Genomic DNA, 22,633 nt, shown 5'->3' on the forward strand with positions numbered 1-22,633 from the left:
GGATCTATTAACAGTCTTTTGCAAAATTAATTTTAGCTCTCTATTACTCAATTCTACTTGACCACTAGACCGTGGGTGATAAGGGGATGCAATTCTATGATAAACATCATACTTAGCAAGCATTTTACGGAGAGCACCATGAATAAAATGTGAACCACCATCAGTCATGAGATATCTAGGGACTCCAAACCTCGGAAAAATAACTTCTTTAAGCATCTTAATAGAGGTGTTATGATCAACACTACTAGTTGGAATAGCTTCTACCCACTTAGTAACGTAATTAAGAGCAACTAAAATATGTGCGTATCCATTGGAGGCAGGAAAAGGTCCCATATAATCAAAGCCCCAAACATCAAATGGTTCAATAACAACAGAATAATTCATAGGCATTTCTTGACATCTACTAATATTACCAATTATTTGACATTCATCACAAGACAAGACAAACTTACGAGCATCTTTGAAGAGAGTAGACCAATAAAAACCGGATTGCAATACCTTATGTGCAGTTCTATATCCAGCGTGGTGTCCTCCATATGGTTCGGAATGACACTTGCGTAGAATCTGTTCCTATTCATGCTTAGGTACACAACGTCTGATAAGACCATCTACTCCTTCTTTATAAAGGTGTGGGTCATCCCAGAAGTAATGCCTTAAATCATAAAAGAACTTTTTATTTTGCTAGTATGTGAAACTAGGTGGTATAAATTTAGCAACAATGTAATTAGCATAATCAGCATACCATGGAGCAGTACGAGAAGCATTAATGACCGCTCATTGTTCATATGGCAAACTATCATCAATAGGTAGTGGGTCATAAAGAACATTCTCTAACCTAGACAAGTTGTCTGCAACGGGGTTCTCAACTCCCTTTCTATCAATAATATGCAAATCAAATTCTTGGAGCAAGAGGACCCATCTAATAAGTCTAGGTTTAGCATCTTTCTTTTCCATAAGATATTTAATAGCAGCATGATCAGTGCGAATAGTTACTTTAGAATCAACAATATAAGGTCTGAACTTATCACATGCAAATACAACTGCTAAGAATTCTTTTTCAGTAGTAGCATAATTTCTCTGGGCAGTATCAAGAGTTTTACTAGCATACTGGATAACATTTAATTTCTTATCAACTCTTTGCCCTAGAACAGCACCTACAGCATAATCACTAGCATCACAGATAATTTCAAAGGGTAAATTCCAAACAGGTGGCTGAACAATAAGTGCAGTGATCAAAGCTTTCTTAACTATTTCAAATGCTTCTACACAATCATCATCAAAGACAACAGGAATATCTTTTTGCAATAAATTAGTCAGAGGCCTAGAGATTTTAGAAAAGTCCTTAATGAACCTCCTATAAAAACCGGCATGACCAAGGGAACTTCTTATACCTTTAATGTCCTTGGGACATGGCATGTTTTCAATAGCATCAACTTTAGCTTTATCAACTTCAATACCTTTTTCAGTAGTTTTATGCCCCAAGACAATGCCTTCATTAACCATAAAGTGGCACTTTTCCCAATTCAAGACGAGACTAGTGTCTTCACATCTCTGCAAGACTCGATCAAGGTTGCTCAAGAGATCATCAAAAGAGGATCCATAAACGGAGAAGTCATCCATGAATACCTCACAAATATTTTCACAAAAGTCAGATAATATAGCCAGCATGCGTCTTTGAAAGGTAGCAGGTGCATTACATAAACCAAAAGGCATACATCTATAAGGAAAAGTACTGAAAGGGCAAGTAAAAGTAGTTTTTGATTGATCATCCGCTGACACATGTATCTGAGAGAAACCAAAATATCCATCTAGAAAGCAGAAATGTGTATGTTTGGATAGTCTTTCTAGCATTTGATCAATAAAAGGTAAAGGGTAATGATCTTTTTTAGTCGCTTTATTTAATTTATGGAAATCAGTTACCATCCTATAACCTGTAATAATTCTTTGCAGAATCAATTCATCTTTATCAATAGGAACAACAGTAATACCTCCCTACTTAGGGACTTAATGGACAGGACTTACCCAATCACTATCAGTAACGGGATAAATTATACCTGCCTCAAGGAGCTTTAGTATCTCCTTTCTTACCACTTCTTTCATCTGAGGATTTAACCGTCATTAACGATCTCTATCTGGTTTGGAACCTTTGTCCAATTTAATTTTATGTTTGCATAGAGTGGGACTAATGCCCTTAAGATCATCCAGAGTATATCCAATAGCGGCACAGTGCTTCTTCATAGTTTTCAATAATCTTTCCTCTTCTTGCTCTGAAAGGTTAGCACTAATAATAACAGGATACATCTTCTTTTTATCAAGATAAGCATATTTAAGATTATTAGGTAAAGGTTTGCGCTCAAACACATGATCACCCTTGGGTGGAGGGGGATCCCCTAAGATTTCAACAGGGAAGTTGTGTTTCAGAATAGGACCCTGTTTAAGGAATACTTCATCTATTTCCCTTTTTTCATTCATAAACATATCATTTTCATGGTCTAGCAAATATTGTTCTAACGGATCAGTAGGAGGCACGACAATAGAAGCAAGACCAATAACTTCATTCTTACTAGGCAATTCTTTATCATGGGGTTGTCTATGAAATTTCGCAAAATTAAACTCATGTTTCATATCCCCCAAGCCAATTGTAACAACATCCTTTTCGCAATCAATCTTAGCATTAACAGTATTCAAGAAGGGTCTACCAAATATAATGGGACAAAAGTCATCTTGTGGGGAACCAAGAACAAGAAAATCAGCAGGATATTTGACTTTCCCACACAAGACTTCAACATCTCTAACAATCCCAAATGGTGAAATAGTATCTCTATTAGCAAGCTTAATTGTAACATCAATATCTTCTAACTCAGCGGGTGCAATATCATGCATAACTTCTTCATATAAAGAAAAAGGTATTGCACTAGCACTAGCACCCAAATCACATAAGCCATGATAACAATGATCTCCAATTTTAATAGAAATAACAGGCATGCCTACAACAGGTCTATGTATCTTAGCATCTGGTTTAGCAATATTAGCAGTTTCACCACAGAAGTAAATAACATGCCCATCTATATTATCATCCAAGAGATCTTCAACCATAGCAATACTAGGTTCCACTTTAAATTTCTCGGGAGGTGTATATGTTCTAGTATTACTCTTACGAACAACAGTTGAAGCTTTAGCATGATCGCTTATTCTAACAAGAAAAGGTGGTTTCTCAACATAAGTAGTAGGAACAATAGGATCATTATAAGTGATAGTCTTTTCTACAACTGTAATAGGTGCAAATACTTTTACTTCAATGGGAGGATTATATTTAAACCACTTCTCCTTAGGGAGATCAACGTGAGTAGCAAAAGGTTCATAGAAAGAAACTACTATCTCAGAGTCAAGTCCATATTTAGAGCTAAATCCATGAAAAGCATCGGTATCCATAAAAGATTTAACACAATCAAACTTAGGTGTCATACCTGACTCCTTAACATCGTCAGAACCGCAATCTTCAGAGTTGCGTTTAATTCTTTCCAATAAATCCCACTTGAATTCAATAGTCTTCAACATATAAGAACCAGCACAGGAAGTATCGAGCATGGTGCAATCATTGAGAGAAAGCCGAGCATAAAAAATTTGAATAATCATTTCTCTTGAGAGCTCATGATTGGGGCATGAATATAAAATTGACTTAAGCCTCGCCCAAGCTTGAGCAATGCTTTCTCCTTCATGAGGCCAGAAATTATATATGTAATTACGATCACGATGAACAAGATGCATAGGATAGAACTTCTGGTGAAATTCCAACTTCAATCGTTTATAATTCCAAGATCCCGTATCATCACATAGCCTATACCATGTCAATGTGTCTCCCTTCAAAGATAAAGGGAATACCTTCCTATTGACAACAATATCGGCAATAACTGCAAGCTTAAATAATCCACAAACTTCATCCACAACGATAAGGTGTAAATCGGGATGCAATGTTCCATCTCCTGCAAAAGGATTAGCTAGCAGTTTCTCTATCATACCCGAAGGAATTTAAAAGTGAACATTTTTAGTAGGTTCAGTAGGTTGAGGAGAAACTCTTTGCTCTACTGGTCGGGGCGAAGATGCCCCGAACAAGCCCCTCAAAGGATTAGTTTCCATAGTAACAAGTGACAGAAAATTTCAGCACACTATATAAATGTTTCCTTGCCAAGTTCCACTCACCAAAGGCGCTTCACTCCCCGACAAGGGCGCCAGAAAAGAGTCTTGATGACCCACAATTATAGGGTATCTATCGTAGTCCTTTCGATAAGTAAGAGTGTCGAACCCAACGAGGAGCAGAAGGAAATGACAAGTGGTTTTCAGTAAGATATTCTCTGCAAGCACTGCAATTATCGGTAATTGATAGTTTTGTGATAAGATAATTCGTAACGGGTAACAAGCAATGAAAGTAAATAAGGTGCAGCATGGTGCCCCAATCCTTTTTGGAGCAAAGGAAAAGCCTTGACAATTTTTATAATGAGAAAAGCGCTCCCAAGGACACATGGGAATTATCGTCAAGCTAGTTTCATCACGCTCATATGATTCACGTTCGTTACGTTGATAATTTGATATGTGGGTGGACCGGTGCTTGGGTACTGGCCTTTCTTGGACAAGCATCCCACTTATGATTAACCCCTATTGCAAGCATCCGCAACTACAAAAGAAGTATTAAGGTAAACCTAACCATAGCATGGAACTAGTGGATCCAAATCAGCCCCTTACGAGGCAATGCATAAACTAGGGTTTAAGCTTCTGTCACTCTAGCAACCCATCATCTACTTATTACTTCCCAATGCCTTCCTCTAGGCCCAAATAATGGTGAAGTGTCGTGTAGTCGACGTTCACATAACACCACTAGAGGAGAGACAACATACATCTCATCAAAATATCGAACGAATACCAAATTCATATGACTACTAATAGCAAGACTTCACCCATGTCCTCAGGAACAAACGTAGCTAGTCACAAAGCATATTCATGTTCATAATGAGAGGATTATTAATATACATTAAGGATATGAACATATGATCTTCCACCAAGTAAACCAATTAGCATCAACTACAAGGAGTAATCAACACTACTAGCAACCCACAAGTACCAATTTGTGGTTTTGGATACAAGATTGGATACAAGAGATGAACTAGGGTTTGAGAGGAGATGGTGCTGGTGAAGATGTTGATGGAGATTGACCCCCTCCCAATGAGAGGATCATTGGTGATGACGATGGTGATGATTTCCCCCTCCCTGAGGGAAGTTTCCCCGGCAGAACAGCTCTGCCGGAGCCCTAGATTGGTTCCGCCAAGGTTCCGCCTCGTGGCGGCGGAGTTTTGTCTCGTAAGCTTGCTTATGATTTTTTCCAGGATAAAAGACCTCATATAGCAGAAGATGGGCACGGGAGGGCCACCAGGGGGCCAACGAGACAGCGGGCGCGCCCAGTAGGGGTGGGCGCACCCCCCACCCTCGTGGCTAGGGTGTGGGCCCCCTCTGGTACTTTCTTTGCTCAATAATTCTTATTAAATCCAAAAATGACTTTCATCTAGTTTCAAGACTTTTGGAGCTGTGTAGAATAGGTTTCCAATATTTGCTCCTTTTCTAGCCAGAATCCCAGCTGCAGACATTCTCCCTCTTCATGATAAACCTTGCAAAATAAGAGAGAATAGCCATAAGTATTGTGACATAACATGTAATAACAACCCATAATGCAATAAATATCGATATAAAAGCTTGATGCAAAATGGACGTATCAATGGCCAATCAATGGTGCTAGATTCTGTCAAGATCTTATATATCCAAATGAATAGTTTTGATCTGAACAAGATTATTGGCTTGGTGCAATGCTTTCCATGTCTGGAGAAGTTGTATATAAAGGTGATAATTTTACGCACATTGGAAGCCAGCATATAGTGTACTAGAATTAACCCTTCAGCTGTTGCTCTTTCGACACTCCTTTTTTAGACCTTAATTGTTTTCATTCTTCATGTCTATTTAGGCAACAGGACGGGGTAAGAAAGTTATAACCAATCGGTGGATTCGTAAGCATTGGGATTTTCTCACTTCTCATGAGATTCGATTGAAGACAATAACGCTAGAATGATATGTAGACAACCGTGCAAACACTAGATTTGTCACATTCTTCCTTCTGAATGCGAGGTTAGTATTGTCCATCAGCCTTAAATTTATCAGCAGCATGTTTTGACGGATGGGTATGTCGAAGAGCAAAAAAAGGAGTTTCAGGTGGGCAAAAGAGCTTCTGAACGTGTCGGGCTTCTGTTTACAACATATTGTGGTGATAATCCAGTAAATTTTACGACCCAGGATGTTCATTCTATTGACCTGACCAGTCCATTTGACTGTGACTGCCGAAAACAGTACTAGAGTTAGATGTTGTTGCCCTTTTCATCCTGGGTTTTGTGTAAACCTGATGAACAATTAACCCACGTGCTTTTGTACAATTTGTCAGCTGGAGTTAGATGTTCTTGCCCTTTTCAACTCGGCTGTGACTGTCATATTTTCTTTGAAACAAGGCAAATGGCTTGACATTCATTTAATTTAGAGTGAAATATTGTAACAAATCCCAACCAAGGGAAATAACATCACTCTCGCTGACTGCTTGAGCTCACTGTGCATTACAGAAGCCCAGTGATTAGCCCCCACCAGCACCCGCAAACTTATTTCGAACTAGCACATCAAATGGGCTGTAAATTTTCATAGGAAAGGTTGCATGACCGTAATAGATTTGGATTCTGACATTTGGGACCCGCGAGGAAATAGCCTATCCAAGGTGGTGTCGACTTACTAGCTAGTCAACAAACAATTCTGCCTACCAGCCGTTGGATTGACATCCAACATCTGTTGTGTATCTTCTATCTCTTGTCTTCTTCTTCCTCCAGCCGCCCAAACCAAACCACCCCGTCGACTCCGCCTGCTACCGCCACCCATGGCTTGCTGCGCCTCCGCCGCCCTAACATACCCTCCAACGTTGGTCAGTCCCTCCCTCTATTCACCCACATGTCATGTTATTCTCAGGTGACGTCAACCCCAACACGCACCCGCAACCGAACCAGTCAAGCCTCGTACTCCCCCCCGGCCTATGACTGGACCGGCGCATCTTCCATGGCTCCTGTTCGTTCCGTCCGAGGCCTCACCGTCGTCCTCCGCCTTGGTTCGCTCGCTGTGCATGGTGGGCCGCCTTCTTGCATTGTCAACTAATAACCCACAAGTGTAGGGGATCGCAACAGTTTTCGATAAGTAAGAGTGTCGAACCCAACGAGGAGCTAAAGGTAGAATAAATATTCCCTCAAGTTCTATCAACCACCGATACAACTCTACGCACGCTTGACGTTCGCTTTACCTAGAACAAGTATGAAACTATAAGTACTTTGTAGGAGTTGTTGGGTAGGTTTGCACGATAATAAATAACACATAAATATAAACTAGGGGTTGTTTAGATAAAGATGCAATAAAGTAAATATAGCGAGTGTGGAAAAGTGGTGGTAGGTGTTGTGGAATTGTCCCTAAGCAATTGACTATGTTACTAGACCGGTAATCACTACTGCAATTCTATTTGAGGGAGAGGCATAAGCTAACATATCATCCCTTAATTGGAATTCTATGCACTTATGATTGGAACTCTAGGAAGCATTCGCAACTACTAAAGATTCATTAAGGTAAAACCCAACCATAGCATTAAGCATCAAGTCCCCTTTTATCCCATACACAAACAACCTACTTACTCGGGTTTTTGTTTCAGTCACTCACGCAACCCACCATAAGCAAATCATAAACATATTGCAAACCCTATAGAGCGAATCCCTCACACTTGCGCGACACGGACGACACCATAGGACAGCACCAATAATAAAATATGCAACTCAAACCAATCATAGCAATTCATCAATCACCGATAGGACAATAGAAATATACTAAGACATCATAGGATGGCAACACATCATTGGAAAATAATATGAAGCATAAAGCACCATGTTCAAGTAGAGAGTACAGCAGGTTGCGGGAGAGTGGACCACTGGATATAGAAGGGGGAAGGTGGTGGAGATGTTGGTGAAGATGACGGTGGTGTTGGTGAAGATCGCGGTAATGATGATGGCCCCCGGCAGCGCTCCGGCGTCACTGGAAGCAAGGGGGAGAGAGCGCCCCTTCTTCTTCTTCTTCCTTGACCTCCTCCCTAGATGGGAGAAGGGTTTCCCCTCTGGTCCTTGGCTCCCATGGCTTGGGAGGGGCGAGAGCCCCTCCGAGATTGGATCTATCTCTTTGTTTCTGCGTTCTCTATTTCATCCCCTTCACCGTTTCCGTTATATCTAGAGATCCGTAACTCCGATTGGGGTGAATCTTTCGCCCAGATTTTTCTCATAAAATTAGCTTTCTTGTGGCAAAAGAAGAGCTTCAACCGCCTTACGGGTGACCCACGAGAGCCCAGGGCACGCCCAGGGGTAGGGGGCGCGCCCCCTGTCTCGTGGCCACCCCGGACACCGTTTCGCGTTGATTCTTCCTCCGGAAAATCCCAAATATTCCAGAATAATTCTCCGTCCATTTTTATCCCATTTGGATTCCGTTTGATATTGGTTTTCTGCGAAACGTTAAACATGCAACAAACAGGAACTGACACTAGGCACTGGATCAATATGTTAGTCCCAAAAATAGTATAAAAAGTTGCCAAAAGTATATAAAAGTTGAATAATATTGGCATGGAACAGTCAAAAATTATAGATACGACGGAGACGTATCAGCAACCCCAAGCTTAATTCCTGCTCGTCCTCGAGTAGGTAAATGATAAAAAAGATAATTTTTTATGTGGAAGGCTACCTAGCATAATCTTGATCATATATCTAATCATGACATGAATATTAAGACACGAGTGATTCAAAGCAATAGTCTATCATTTGACATAAAAAACAATAATACTTCGAGCGTACCAATAAAGCAATCATGTCTTTTCAAAACAACAAGGCCAAAGCAAGCTTATCCCTACAAAATCATACAGTTTGGCCATGCTTCATTTTCGTCACACAAAATGCTCCCATCATGCACAACCCCGATGACGAGTCGAGCAATTGGTTCATACTTTTTAACGCGCTTTAGCTTTTTCAACCCTCACGCAATACATGAGCGCAAGCCATGGATATAGCACTATAGGTGGAATAGAATATAATGATGGAGGTTATGTGGAGAAGACAAAACGGGAGAAAGTCTCACATCGACGCGGCTAATCAACGGGCTATGGAGATGCCCATCAATTGATGTCAATGTGAGGAGTAGGGATTTCCATGCAACTGATGCACTAAGAGCTATAAATGTATGAAAGCTCAAAAAGAAACTAAGTGGGTGTGCATCCAACTTGCTTGCTCATGAAGACCTAGGGCATTTGAGGAAGCCCATCGTTGGAATATACAAGCCAAGTTCTATAATGAAAATTCCCACTAGTATATGAAAGTGACAACATAGGAGACAATCTATATGAAGACCATGGTGCTACCTTGAAGCACAAGTGTGGAAAAAAGGATAGTAGCATTGCCCCTTTTCTTTTTTTATTTTTTTATTTTTCTTTTTGGGTGGGCTTCTTTGGCCCCCTTTTTTATTTAGGCTTCTTTGGCCTTTCCCTTTTTTTCTTTTTTTTTCTTTTTTTTCTTTTTTTCATGGGTCAATGCTCTATAATGATGATCATCACACTTTTATTTACTTACAACCCAATATTACAACTCGATACTAGAACAAAGATATGACTCTGTATGAATGCTTCCGGTGGTGTACCGGGATGTGCAATGATCTAGCGTAGCAATGACATCAAAAAACAGACAAGCCATGAAAACATCATGCTAACTATCTTACGATCATGCAAGCAATATGACAATGAATGCTCAAGTCATGTATATGATGATGATGGAAGATGCATGGCAATATATCTCGGAATGGCTATGGAAATGCCATGATAGGTAGGTATGGTGGCTGTTTTGAGGAAGATATAATGAGGCTTATGTGTGATAGAGCGTATCATATCACAGGGTTTGGATGCATCGGTGAAGTTTGCACCGACTCTCGAGGTGAGAAAGGGCAATGCGCGATACCGAAGAGGCTAGCAATGATGGAAAGGTAAAAGTGTGTATAATCCATGGACTCACATTAGTCATAAAGAACTCATATACTTATTGAAAAATTTTATTAGCCCTCGAAGCAAAATACTACTATGCATGCCCCTAGGGGGATAGATTGGAAGGAAAAGACCATCGCTCGTCCCCGACTGCCACTCATAAGGAAGACAATCAAAGAAACACCCCATGCTTCAAATTTGTCACACAACAGTTACCATACGTGCATGCTATGGGACTTGCAAACCTCAACACAAGTGTCTCTACAATCCACAACCACCCACTAGCATGACTCTAATATCACCATCTTTATATTGCAAAACTATTGCAAGGAATCAAACATATCATATTCAACGATCTACAAGTTTATATAGGATTTTATGACTAACCATGTGAATGACCAATTCCTGTCATCTCTCTAAATTGATATAAGTGAAGCAAGAGAGTATAGTTCTTTCTACAACAGATGTTCCCACACTCTAACAATTATAAGTGAAGCAAAAGAGCATTCTACAAATGGCGGTTTTCTATATGAAGAGAAACAGGCAATCCAAACTTCAAATGATATAAGTGAAGCACGTGAAGCATTCTATAAAGCCATACTCAAGAGATTTAAGTTAAGTGCAATGAGAAATCTATAAATCAACCAAGGACTATCTCATACCAGCATGGTGCATAAAAGAAAAATGAAAACTAAATGCAAAAGACGCTCCAAGACTTGCACATAATTCATGAACGAAACGAATTCGAAAGCATACCGATACTTGTTGAAGAAAGAGGGGATGCCTTCCGGGGCATCCCAAGCTTAGACGCTTGAGTCTCCTTGAACATTTACTTGGGGTGCCTCGGGCATCCCCAAGATTGAGCTCTTGCCTCTCTTCCTTTTTCCTCATATCGAGACATCCTCGATTAGACACTACATCCACACAAAACTTCAACAGAAAACTCGGTAAGATTCGTTAGTATAATAAAGCAAATCACCACTCTAAGTACTGTAGAAAACCAATTAATATTTTGTTTTTGCATTGTGTCTAATGTAATATAGCTTTTCCATGGCTTAATCCACTGATACAAATTGATAGATTCATCAAAACAAGCAAACTATGCATCAAAAACAGAATCTGTCAAAAACAGAACAGTCTGTACCAATCTGAACATCCACCATACTTATGGTACCCCACAAATTCTACCAAAATTAGGAAAAATAAAAAATTTGTACAGAAAGACATTTAAAAAGGAATCAGAACCAATTGACGTTCCAGATAAAAATGTAAAATCATGCACTACAGCCAAAGTTTCTGTCCTGCACCGTACAAACCAACAAGCATTGTAAACATCCTAAAGGCAAACCTTGGCACATTATTTTGATAAAACAATGAAATTGTACAAGGGGATAATTATTTTTGATGAAAAGTTTCTGTAATCAAGATTCACAAAGTTTCTGTGAGGATGAAAAAAGTTCAAGGCTAGCTCCCACATCAACAATGCTTGTCTCTCTCACTTTCACTTCCCTTTTTGAAAAGTTTTTAGGTTACCCTCTTTTTTTTAACTATATGAAAGCACTCAACAGAAATAAATGACTCTCTAAGACTTCCGGGTTGTCTCCCTGGCAGTGCTTTCTTTAATGCCGTTAAGCTAGGCATTCAGTGCTCAAGTAATGAATCCACCCGGATCCCAAGGTATATCAAAACCAATTTTAATTAGCAATGATTTGTAATTTAGTAGTGAGCACAAAGTAACATATATCAAGCAATGACGAAGTCTAGATCTCTTCCTATGCATCAGCATGTCATAAAAGAACAATTCATGCACACCAAGTAAAGGCCAATGCATAGTATAAGCAGTTTCTTGCAATTCTATCGTGTTGGAAACATAAAGAGGCGGAGATGTAGTTCCTCTCTCATAATAACTACAAGTAGGAGCAGAAAGCACATGCATTTTATATTCATCAAAATCATCATGTGTAGTAGTAAAAGGCAACCCATCAATATAATCCTTAATAAGCACAAACTTCTCCGATAAAGTGTAGTTTGGAGAATTCATTAAGATAATAGGACTATCATGCGTGGGTGCAATAGCAACAATTTCATGTTTAACATAAGGAAGTATAGCAAGTTCATCTCCAAAAGCATAATTCATATTGGCATCTTGGCCACAAGCATAGCAAGCATCATCAAAAAGGGATATTTCAAGAGAATCAACGGGATCATAGCAATCATCATAGCAATCATCCTTCGGTAAGCACGAAGGGGAATTAAATAATGTATAGGTTGAAGAGTTACTCTGATTAGAAGGTGGGCACGGGTAGCTAATCCACTCTTCCTCCTTTTGTTCTTCACTCTCCTCATCATCTTTTTCATCCAATGAGCTCACAATTTCATCAATTTCTTCTTCCATAGCTTCCTGCAAAATATTAATCTCTTCTTGGACAACGAAGACTTCCTCAACAAATGCATTAATATAGTAATTGTATTCATAATTTTCATAGCAATATCTAAGTATAGCAAGATTTTCTGGTCTACAAACTGAATCATCAAAATCGGCAAACGCTTTAAACATAGATTCAATCTCATAAGCACCCATAAAAGCAACAAATTCTTCTATTTGTTCCACATCATAGTTAACATATCTACCATTAGCATAAGAAGCTAAGGTTTCATTATCATTGAATTTGCATGAAAAGGGAAGGTGTGGATCCTTCATCCTAGAGCAACAAGTATAATCATGCATCATGCATAGTTGACGAGCATACCAACGCAAAATAATAAATTGATCCCATAATAGTTTCCCTTTTTGTGTCGAGCGATAATCCCTAAAGTATTCACGTTGATCCAATGTGTCTCCCATTGTAAAGTTGAATGGGGTTTTCTCAGGATTATCAAAATAGTACATAATATCTCTCACATAATGAGAATCGGGGGTTTTAGGAGTTACCCCATCTACATGAGTAGCAAGTACCTCTAATTTTTTTGGTATTTTGTGTTCCATATCTATAAATAAATATAGAGAACAACTAAGAACAGCAAATAAAAATTACTTAGTGATAAAGCAAACAAGCACACACGAGAATATTCACCCCACGCGATGACTCCCCGGCAACGGCGCCAGAAAATGGTCTTGATAACCCACAAGTGTAGGGGATCGCAACAGTTTTCGATAAGTAAGAGTGTCGAACCCAACGAGGAGCTAAAGGTAGAATAAATATTCCCTCAAGTTCTATCGACCACCGATACAACTCTACGCACGCTTGACGTTTGCTTTACCTAGAACAAGTATGAAACTATAAGTACTTTGTAGGTGTTATTGGGTAGGTTTGCAAGATAATAAATAACACGTAAATATAAACTAGGGGTTGTTTAGATAAAGATGCAATAAAGTAAATATAGCGAGTGTGGAAAAGTGGTGGTAGGTGTTGTGGAATTGTCCCTAAGCAATTGACTATGTTACTAGACCGGTAATCACTACTGCAATTCTATTTGAGGGAGAGGCATAAGCTAACATATCATCCCTTACTTGGAATTCTATGCACTTATGATTGGAACTCTAGGAAGCATCCGCAACTACTAAAGATTCATTAAGGTAAAACCCAACCATAGCATTAAGCATCAAGTCCCCTTTTATCCCATACGCAAACAACCTACTTACTCGGGTTTGTGTTTCAGTCACTCACGCAACCCACCATAAGCAAATCATAAACATATTGCAAACCTTACAGCGGGAATCCCTCACGCTTGCCGACACGGACGGCACCATACGACAGCACCAATAATAAAATATGCAACTCAAACCAATCATAGCAATTCATCAATCACCGATAGGACAATAGAAATCTACTAAGACATCATAGGATGGCAACACATCATTGGAAAATAATATGAAGCATAAAGCACCATGTTCAAGTAGAGGGTACAGCAGGATTCAGGAGAGTGGAACGCTGAATATAGAAGGGGGAAGGTGGTGGAGATGTCGGTGAAGATGACGGCGGTGTTGGTGAAGATCGCGGTGATGATGATGGCCCCTGGCAGCCCTCCGGCGCCACCGAAAGCAAGGGGGAGAGAGGGCCCCTTCTTCTTCTTCTTCCTTGACCTCCTCCCTAGATGGGAGAAGGGTTTCCCCTCTGGTCCTTGGCTCCCATGGCATGGGAGGGGCGAGAGCCCCTCCGAGATTGGATCTATCTCTCTGTTTCTATGTTCTCTGTTTCTTCCCCTTCACCGTTTCCTTTATATCTGGAGATCCGTAACTCCGATTGGGGTGAATCTTTCGCCCAGATTTTTATAGTAAAATTAGCTTTCTTGTGGCAAAAGAAGAGAATCAACCGCCTTCCGGGTGGCCCACGAGAGCCCAGGGCGCTCCCAGGGGTAGGAGGCACGCCCCCGTGTCTCGTGGCCACCCCGGACACCGTTTCACGTTGATTCTTCCTCCGGAAAATCCCAAATATTCCAAAATAATTCTCCGTCCGTTTTATCCCATTTGGATTCCGTTTGATATTGGTTTTCTGCGAAACATAAAACATGCAACAAACAGGAACTGGCACTGGGCACTGGATGAATATGTTAGTCCCAGAAATAGTATAAAAAGTTGCCAAAAGTATATAAAAGTTGAATAATATTGGCATGGAACGATCAAAAATTATAGATACGACGGAGACGTATCATCAACCTCGTCAACAACCAAGAGGAATAAGGAGATGACTGTACGTGGAGAGGATGACAGTAGGGACCCACCATCGTCATGGCAGTACGCAAGCAAGTGCCTCTATATTACAAACCCAAAACTTGGTTCCTCCTAATGGTTGGATATCTGGGGCTCACGCCATTGTCGACGTAGTCAATAAACGAGAGACTTACACTATGAGCAGCTAACACCAGGGACCCAGCAGGTCGCACAGTTTTTTTGAGGAACAAGCAGTTGTTATTTATACTAGTTTTAGCGACCGATCAGGGTAACAACGGGGCTGTGCGGGGGTTGTGGCCCATCTAGCCAGGGTTTTATTTATGTTTACCACATCATGAGCCCAGTTGTGTTTTTTTCTAGCTAAAAATGGCTTGCCCAGTTCTAAATTTTTTAAGAAATACCCAAACGAGGCCTACTTGCTTTATCACCACTGCTGGGCTGCAAATCTTTCAAGACGAGGAGAGTTTCATTCAGTTTGCCCAAAAATTGGTTGTACATTTTTAAAACACATCAAACCGGGAGTTAGTTTCAAATTTTTTCATTAAAAGATTTTAAATTCCATTGATTTTTATGCGTGGACTAAATAGTTTGAATGTGAATCGATATTTTGGGATTAAACACAGTTGACCGCACCGAAATATGCAAAAATTTGTATACTTTTAAACCGTGGCCACAATATGGGGTGTAATGCTAACAAAAAGAAGATGGGCTCCAAAAAAATTCTTATGAATTAGCAAATGGGTTGTACGTTATTAGAAATAATGGCAGATGGGTTGTATGCTATTTTCCGCAGATTTGAGGTTGACTTGTGCACCTACTACAGGTTTACGCGTATGCTTTCCTAAAAAAAAGGTTGACGCACACGCAACTCCGTGTCAACTTAGTCAACACAGGAGAGCAGTGACTATTGGATGTCCATCCGACGGCTGTCGTGCTTCTTCAATCTCCGCTCTTCCTGCTCCAGCCGCTGAAACAAGCGCTGGTGGGACTGCCTGCTCCCTCCCCCTGCAGCCGGCTATGTTGCCGCGCAGGCCTCACCGCCCCACCGTACTCCCATCGCTGGCCTAGCCATCCCTCTACTCACCCACATGTGATGTTATTCTCCGGGGACGGCAGATGAACCAGTAAACCCTCGTTCTCCCGTCCGTGTGGGAAACAACTATCGAGTCTTCCCAGGCTCCGTGTCATTCCCTTCCTAGGCCTTGCCATCGTCCACCGCCCTGGTCCTCTCGGTGCGGCCTGGTCAACGTGGTCAATGAACGACATCCACCGGAAGTGGACTGTCAGGTCCACATACGCACGCAAGGAAATGCCTCCTTATTACGCACAAAATAATGATTCCTCCACCTGACAGCTAGGACCCACCGGAAGGGCCTTTGTATTTCGTGAAAAAAAATGTCCCCCCCCCCCGCTAATAGGTCGGACCCACGAGCTATATCTTTGCACGTAAGGAAGTGCCTCCTTATTACGCACAAAAAAATGAATAACCCCCTGCTAGCTGGGACCCACCATAGTGGGAAGCTAACTTGTGGGCCTACTAAGTTGATGAGGACGGAGGGCTTTGTCAACTTAGTCAATATGAACGATTCTACCTCCAGTGACCGAATGATGTCCATCCAACGGCCAAAGCAGCGCCGGTCGTGCCGCCTGCTCCTGCCTCCCGTGGCCGGCTGTGCTGCCGCGGAGGCGACACCGCCCCCTATTACTCCCACCGCTGGCCAGGCCATTCCTCCACTCACCCACACCCCCCGTTATTCTGCGGCGATGGCAGCCTCACACCATAGCTGAACCAGTGAACCCTCGTACTCCTCTCCGCGTGGGCATCCAATGTCGCGTCTTCCCCGTCGTCATGTCGTCCCCTTCCTAGGCCTCGCCGTCGTCCACCGCCGTGGTTCTCTTAGTGCGGCATGGTCAATGTGGTCAATGACCGACTTACATCGAAAGAGTATTGTACGTGGAGAGGCTGACAGCTGGGTCCACGGCAGCCGCAAGGAAGTGCCTCTTTATTACGCGCAAAATAATTATTCCTCCATCTGACAGCAGGGACCCACCGGACGGGCCACCATATTTCTCGAAAAAACGTTTCCCCCCTGACTGCTGGGATCCACTGGACGGGCCACTGTATTTTGCGAAAAAAACGTTCCCCCCGCTGTCAGCTCGGACCCGAAGGAAGTACCTCCTTATTACGCACAAAAAAAATGAATACCCCCCTGCTAGCTGGGACCCACCTTGGTGGGAGGCTGACTTGTGGGCCTACTATGTTGACGGGGATGGAGGGCTTTGTCAACTTAGTCAATATGAACAATTCTAGCTCCAGTGACCATACGATGTCCATCCAACGACCGTAGTGCTTCTTCAACCTTTGGTCTTCTTGCTCCAGCCGCCCAAAGCAGCGCCGGTCGTGCCGCATGCTCCTGCCTCCCATGGCCGGCTATGCTGCCATAGAGGCCTCACCACCCCCTACTATTCCCACCGCTGGCCAGGCCATGCGGCGTTAGCAGCCTCACACCGCAGCCGAACCAATGAACCCTCGTACTCCTCTCCGCGCGGGCTTCCACTATCGTGTCTTCCTCGGCTCCGCGTCGTCCCCTTCCTAGGCCTCGCCATCTTCCATCTCCCTAGTGCACTCAGTGCGGCGTGGTCAACATGGTCAAGGAATGACTTCCATTGGAAGAGTACTGTACGTGGAGAGGCTGACAGCTGGGTCCACGGCGGCCGCAAGGAAGTGCCTCCTTATTACGTGCAAAATAATTATTCCTCCACCAAACAGCAGAGACCCACCGGACGGGCCACCGTATTTCATGAAAAAAATGTTTCCCCCCTGACTGCTGGGACCCACCAGCTACATCTTCACACACAAGGAAGTGCGTCCATATTACGGGAAAAAATAAAATGATTTGCCCCCCTGACTGCTGGGACCCACCAGCTACATCTTCGCATGCAAGGAAGTGCCTGACAGTTGGGACCCGCCTGGTCGAAGCATACGTAGCGTTGTCATTCTGGTCACGAACGTGTACGTACATACTGGTCGATGTAGAGGCGCGCATGTGTCATAGTAGAGGCGCACACGTAGCATGTACACATACGTACAGCGGCCAGGATGCAAGAAAGAAAGTATGGCCACATACGTACATACGGGTAGGGTCGCGAACGCATACTCGTGCATATGTATGGCCAGGGCTCGTGTACATGGCTGGGTCGGAACGGAGAAACTGCGTCATCGTCATGTTCATGGGGAGGCAAATGCGTCATGTTCATCGGGAGTCAACGGAACGCGTGGGAGCCAACTGGCTTGGACGGCACAGCCGATGGAAACGAGGTCTGGCGTACCACAGAACAGAGGAAACGGCCTTGTGTTCGACCGGCCACGGTCTAAATGGGATCCTGTTTATTGGGAGGGGTCTGGCATACCGCAAAACGGAGGGGACGAACTTCTGTTGGACCTCCTATGGTCGAAACAGGGTCCTGTTGATTGGGAGGGGTGTGGCACACCGCAAAACAGAGGAAACAGACTTGTGTTGGAGCGCTACGGTCGAAATGGGGGTCCTGTTCATCGAGAGGGGTGTGGCTTACCACAAAACGGGACTCCACGGGATATTGTTCATCTCCACCATCGACCTCCTCCAGCCTCCATAGGCTACTGTTCATCCACCGTCGACCTCCTCCAGCCTCCACTTGCGACTGTTCATCCACGGGCTCCTGTTCATCGAGCCTCCACCGCGCGTTACTCCACCGGCTACTGTTCAACTAGGCCTCTCCACGGGCTCCTGTTCAACCACCCCTCCACGGGCTACTATTCAACCAGCCCTCCACCGGCTACTGTTCAACCAGCCCTCCACCGGCTACTGTTCAACCTTCCCTCCAAGGAATCCTATTCATCCAGCCCTCCACGGGATCTTGTTCATCCACGCCCAACCGGCTCGATCGATCGGGGTCCTGTGTCACGCCCAATATGCGATCCTATCCTAAAGAGACTCGAAGGTCCCACCAAGGATAGAACCGCATATTGAAACGCTTTTGCAAGGTGGATATCATTACATCAACATTACATAAATAGATGGGGATACATACAAAAGGCATACAATGCCACATGAATACAACATCATCTTACATAAGATCAACATCCGACTACGGATGAAACACAAACAGAAACTCAAACGACATCCACCCTGCTAGCCCAGGCTGCCGACCTGGAACCTATCCCCTGATCGAAGAAGAAGCAGAAGAAGAACTCCAAAACAAGCAAACATCGCTCTCGCCTCATGATCATCGCATTACCTGCACCTGCAACTGTTGTTGTAGTGATATGTGAGCCACAAGGACTCAGCAATCCCATTACCATGGGTATCAAGACTAGCAAAGCTTAAAGGGAAAGGAAGGGGTAAAGTGGTGAGCTTGAAGTAGCGACTAAGCATGATATGGTGGCTAACATACGCAAATAAGAGCGAGAAGAGAGAAAATGGAACGGTCATGGAGCTAGCAATGATCAAGAAGTGATCCCGAACTCCTACTTACGTCAAACATAACCCAGAAACCGTGTTCACTTCCCGGACTCCACCGAAAAGAGACCATCACGGCTACCACACGGTTGATGCGTTTTAAATTCGGATCTGGTGTCAAGTTATCTACAACCGAACATTAACAAATTCCCATCTGGCTATAACCGCAGGCACGGCTTTCGAAAGTTTATACCCTGCAGGGGTGTCCCAACTTAGCCCATGATAAGCTCTCACGATCAACGAAGGATATACCTTCTCCCAGGAAGACCCGATCAGACTCGGAATCCCGGTTTACAAGACATTTCGACAATGGTAAAACAAGACCAGCAAAGCCGCCCGATGCGCCGACAATCCCGATAGGAGCTGCACATATCTCGTTCTCAGGGCAACACCGGATGAGTCAAGCTACGAGTAAAACCAGCCCTCGAGTTGCCTCGAGGTGGCCCCGCAGGCTGCTCGGTTCGGACCAACACTTAGACAAGCACTAGCCCGGGGGGGGCTAAAATAAAGATGACCCTCGGGTTGGCCCACCCAAGGGAAGGGTATAGGTGGTGGTGAGGCAAATGGTAAAACCAAGGTTGGGCCTTGCTGGAGGAGTTTTTTTCAAAGCGAACTGTCAAGAGGGTCCCATAAATCACCCAACCGCGTAAGGAACGCAAAATCCAGGAACATAACACCGGTATGACGGAAACTAGGGCGGCAAGAGTGGAACAAAACACCAGGCATAAGGCCGAGTCTTCCACCATTTACCAAGTATATAGAGGCATTAATTAAATAAGAGATATTGTGATATCCCAACATAATCCTGTTCGTCATGGAGCAATCTTCAACTTCACCTGCAACTAGCAACGCTATAAGAGGGCTGAGCAAAGCGGTAACATAGCCAAGCAACGGTGTGCTAGGAAGGGTGTCAAAGGTTAGAGGTTCATGGCAATTTGGGAGGCTTGATGAGAAGAAGATAGGTAACGCAGCATAGCGATAGAGCAAAGCAACTAGCATAGCAATGATAGTAGTGAGATCCAGGTTAGCGGTCATCTTGCCTGAAATCCTGCAAGGAAGAAGAACGAGTCCATGCATGAAGAACATGAAGCCACGAAGACGAACCAAGCATAGACGAACGAATCCTCACGATCGCAACGAAAACGGGAACTATCGAGAAGAAGCACACAACATGGTAAACACACCACACATCGACAAGACATGATGCGCAACAAGCATGATGCATGACAAAGCTACATGAAGCTACTCATGGCAAGAGACGATGCAAACAAGAGCAACACATCAAAGCAAGTTTAAATGAGGCCGGGAACAACATATAACAATTCCGGTAAGTCCTCATATGCATATTTCAAAATTGGTCCAGATCTGAATAAACCTTATGTTCAAGTTGTTAAACAGCAAGTTAAGATGCACAAAGATGATCTACATGAGATTCTAGTCAAGTTACATATAAAGTTCATTTAGGTCGGAGCTATGGCCTAGAAGATATGAGCAAAACAAGTTAAACATGGCATTGATGCAAAATGCATACAAACATCAAGCAAACACCTCAAAACATGGATGCAACATGATAATATGAAACTACATGCAAATCTAAGCAAGTTTCATATAGAGCACACTCAAAATGGAGCAACGGTTCAACACACACACACTACAAGTTATAGCAACAATCTGTCCAAAACAGCAACTAGGCATATTGAAAGCACCAAAACAACATGCTACAGGACATCAACAAGAAAACAAAAGACATGGGCATGATGTAAAGGTAAAGCATAACAAAACATGAACACTGAGCTATCTCCAGAAATCACTAGAACATGCTCAAACACACATGGCAAGATTGCAAATAATAACAGTTCAGACTTTGCAGAAAATAACATCAGGTTGCAATGTTTAGAGCTATCAAACAACATGCTACAGGAACTTATCATGGAAAACACAAGCATGGCATGAATCTACTAATTGCATAGAACAAAAGTCCTCTACTGAGCATAAGCCAAAAAGTATCGGAAGATATGATGACACCCACGTAAACATAGCAAGTTTCGTTAACAGATTCAGCAAACAGGGCATGGCAGGAACAACGATAAGTAAGCATGTTGGTGAGCTTGTACCCCTAACCACAGAGCAATAAATGGCATGTCAAGGCAACCAACAGTACGAAGACATGTTTATGAAGCTAAGCATGGCAAGAGCAAGTTCATATGGTGCATGGAACACTAACAACAATCATGGCAACATTGAACTTAATGTTAACAGGCTGACAGCAACATTATTTAGCAAATTTGGAGCATGATTACAACAATCTACAGCAAGCTATAAATTCAACCATGGGCATGGGTGGATAGAGCATAACATGTAGAACAAAACACCGTTAGTGAACATCTCCAAATTACGCATAGAATGACTTGTAGCAGCAGGTTTACATAGCATCACGAAATAATAGATTCAGCCTAGCAAAATAGTAACAGCAAGTACACTACTTAACAAGTTCGATTCACTCACCACAAGTCCTTGCATGACAAGATAAGCATAGCATCAGCAAGAAGACATGTTTATGAAGCTAACCAAGGCAAGAACAAGTTCATAACATGCAAGGATCAACTACAACAACCTTGGCAAAATTGAATAACATGTAAACAATCTGCCAGGAAACATTTTGTAGCAAAAGTAGAGCATGCAAATGACATGCTAGACTACTCCATAATTGCAAACAGGGACATGAATGGAAAGAGGATAATCAGATGTTCAAAACATCCTTAATGAAGTATCTAAAAATAATCATGGATCTCTCTATAGCATCAAGTTTACATGGCATAAAAATAACAGCAGAACAGGGACTGAAATCAGCAACATCACGAAGCCTAGTTTGCATGCTTGTGCTAGTCACCACATTGATCACAAAAATACATGGTAAGCACCTCTGTAAAGAAGACATGGCATAGTTCAAAAAACATGTAGACATCAACCTCATAGGATGCACACATGAAACATGGCAAAAATGACAAATGAGCATGTTCTGTTAACAGACAGCTGACAACATATTGCACTCTTGCAACAATGATTCCGGCACCAAGATGGACTCAAATAAACATGATGCAATGGAATGAAATGAAGTAATCTTTGAGATGAACAATTTGACATATTACACGCACAAAACGGAGCAGTATGAATGGATTTATGATGCAATGAACATGGCATGATAATGTCAAAATAATTCGGGGACTTGGGCAAAAAAATGAAGTCAACCTTCGGGATCCAGATCTGGCACGGTTCTCAAGGCTCGTCGGGGTTCACCGGAGAAGGACAGATCCGGCGGCCGGAGTCGAGGGAGAGGTCGGG

Source organism: Triticum dicoccoides, chromosome 2B (assembly GCF_002162155.2).
Source record: "Triticum dicoccoides isolate Atlit2015 ecotype Zavitan chromosome 2B, WEW_v2.0, whole genome shotgun sequence".
In the NCBI taxonomy this organism is placed as follows: domain Eukaryota; kingdom Viridiplantae; phylum Streptophyta; class Magnoliopsida; order Poales; family Poaceae; genus Triticum; species Triticum dicoccoides.